General features: G+C 59.0%; 1 protein-coding gene across 1 annotated transcript in view; it reads left to right on the top strand.

Moving 5' to 3' along the window:
- Positions 1 to 2,986, top strand: part of LOC113217948 (putative metabolite transport protein HI_1104) — an 18,596-nt gene that overhangs the window by 616 nt on the left and 14,994 nt on the right. The window lies entirely within an intron of this gene.

Below are 2,986 nucleotides of genomic sequence, written 5' to 3'. Positions count from 1 at the left end.
GGTCCAAAAAGAAACATTTTTCAATGCTGAGCACTTTGGTTGAATAAATTAAAACGGTCTGGCACAAAGCGCGTTAAAATTTATAATTGAGACCTCACTTGGCTCTCCATTCGAGGCGCAAGCAGGGTCAAGGGCTAGGCCGGCGCCCGGCGGCGCCACAAGAGTATCGACCAGGTGCTCGATGCACCGCTGCCGCTGCCGCCGCCGAGGACCGCCGTATCTTCTCGGAGTGCGGCCGCGAGTTGCGTTATGGTGTGCAACGACGGCGTGCATCATGGAGGTGCATACAAGCGCTTTGCCGGCCGGCCGAGAGGCGAACACACGCCAGTGTGGCGGTGGTTGGATTTCAATTAATTACAGTCATACGGCGGCCTCGGCCCCCGCCGGAGCAATAATAGCCTCACCGGACGTGTACGGCGCGGACACATTCGGGAAATTAAAATTCCATTCGCCTCATTGGGCGAGGCCGAGCAGTACTACTACTACTACTACTAGTGCTGAGCGCCGCCGTGTCGCATACCGGCGCAGATGTGCCCTCGGCGCGGCTACGCGGCGGCAGGGGGTACGCGCCGAAGAAAGTCGCAGACAGGTGCACTGGCGAAGAAAGCACTCGGCGCCGCCGCCGGCACCCCTCGAGGTGTCGCGCAGCCTCTCGCCCCGCCGCCACCAATGTAGTACGTCGTCGTGTATGAAACTAGCCGGGGCACTTTCCGTTTCGGTTTGGTTTGGCGCGGCCGCGGCCATGAGATGGCTATGAGCGCAAGGTTAGTGCGACAGACGGACACACGCGGGACGCCTGCCAGCGGCAGCAGGCAGCAGCAGCAGCAGCAGCAGCACCGAGATGCCCCGCGAGAGATAGCTCCCCCGTGTGCACTCGTCCAAATTACGACTGACCTTACACACATCGCCTGGCCGCGACACGAGCACGCCGCCGCCGCGGTACTCGCGCCGGGCCAGTGCCCTCCCCGGACCATAGCATCGCGTGGGCGTAGTATTTTTAGCGGCAGGTGCTCCTTCCTCCATTCCGTTCCTGGCCGGGGCCGGGCTGGGCCGGCGGCCGGTGCGGTCACTGGCTCTGCTAGGCGTCCTTGCATCCTTGAGGAGGCTCATGGCATAACGCGTAGCATGTAACTCAGCTCGGCCACCGCAGCAGCTCGCCGGCCCCGCGGTCGGGACCCGGGACCCGGGACGTGTGCCGGAGCAGGGCGACACCGACACCACTGTCTCCACCGGCCAACCTGACCCACACGTATACCTCATTTAAATGATACAGTACACCGGCTTTCCGGTCTCGCGCGAGTACTGTCTCTCTCTCTCTCTTTTTCTCTCTTCTCGCTTTTCGAGGTGCAGCAGCAGCAGTAGTTGCAGTCTATCCCTGCATTTAACATTTTCTCCACGCGAATAAACAACAACTTTCATTATTATAAAGGGGTGTTCTGTTTAAGTGATCACCGCCCCTTCCGCACCGCCGGTCCGTGAAATCTATTCGCGAGCCCGCCGCGCGAGCAAATAATTTTCCCCCTGCTAAGGTCAGCGAGCACCTTTCTCTATACCTTCCTCGTGGGGGGGTTGTCATTATAAAGTGGTACCCGTACGTAGTGTACTCTCCCGCCTCTTGCATTTTGCGCAGCGCAATAATATAACTCGTATATGTACTACACACAGCCGTCGTGTGCTTTCCAGCCGGAGGATTCGCTATCGCTTATTGGTCATAAATCGCCGCCGCAGCATCGGACGCACACGGCGCGTGTTGAGAAGGCCTGATCGCCGGCCCTTCCCTTCGCGGTCATAAACTGAACACCGGCCGCCGGTCGGCCGGTCGGTCGGTCCGCCGGCCGGTCGCTTTCTCCAGGCGACGCGCGCGGGAACGGGACGGCACCGGAGAGCGGGCGCGCGCGTGTGTGTGTCCAGATCTGGAGCGGGCTGCGGGGCAGCGGATTATTGAACTGTGATAAGTGAAACGGGACGCTTGATCAGTATAAAGGGGCTGGCACACTCGAATGCACACGGGTACCGGTGGGCACGCCACGCCCTGCCCCGCCCGGCACTGCACCGTCCTGCACTGCAGCAGGGGCGACACGGGCGGCGCGAGGAAGTCGGTCAGCAGCTGTACTTTATGTAAATGATATTAACTGTATCGAGCCAGCCGGTACACTGGCGCAACAAATTATGACCAGTTTTAAACTGAATTTATTTATAGTCCATGTCATTATGTTTGCCATACTGTACATCATACGTTATTGCCTTCCATCATGCAGCCGATTTCGCGTTCCAATTAATTTTTTGTATTTTAAAATTTAATTTAGTCGGTCAGATTTAATGTTTTTGGTTCACTTGGCCTGCGGGGTGCACGTACATTGATCGAAAAAGCTATACGATCAGCAGGGCTCTGCAGTATCAGTATGACTGGGCAGGAAATGCCATGAGAAAGGTCCTGAGCCTTGAGCCCGGCGCTGCGCTCCCCTTGGCGCGCCCGCGTGCGATCGATTTTCACACCTCCACCCTCCGACGGACGTGTATGCAGCCCATTGTACTACGCGGCCTTTTTGCATAGATACCCCCCCCCCCCTCTCCCACACGGGCCGCCCTAGCGTCACTCCGCTCTTTATGTTGTGTTTCGGCCAAGGCGGTTCCTGGAACCTGTTAATTCACTCCCAGCGTTCCGTTCCGTTACGACGGCGGCGCCCTTGTGGGCGCGGATGACCCGGGGCGACACCGCCAAACCACAAGCCCCGCGCCAGCTGCGGCGGACAGCGGCCCCGCGGCCCCCGCCAAACCTTCTCCTCCTCCCGACCATGACCACCAACAACAACCCCCTTGACCTTGACTCTCGCCCTCTCTGCGACCCGTTGCTGTTCGCACACCGCTGCTGCTCCCCGTTATTCCGCACCCCGTCGACCCCCTCGCGTCTCGCCCTGACCCGCGTTGGCAACTTTATATATAGCTAGAGCCGGGGAGAGAGAGAATTAATGGTGGAAGTGATTAC

The sequence above is a fragment of the Frankliniella occidentalis genome, unplaced genomic scaffold (genome assembly GCF_000697945.3).
Source record: "Frankliniella occidentalis isolate FOCC.00 unplaced genomic scaffold, Focc_3.1 Scaffold527, whole genome shotgun sequence".
In the NCBI taxonomy this organism is placed as follows: domain Eukaryota; kingdom Metazoa; phylum Arthropoda; class Insecta; order Thysanoptera; family Thripidae; genus Frankliniella; species Frankliniella occidentalis.
The sequence above is the reverse complement of the archived record's forward strand: the minus strand, read 5'-3'. Positions and strand labels throughout refer to the sequence as shown.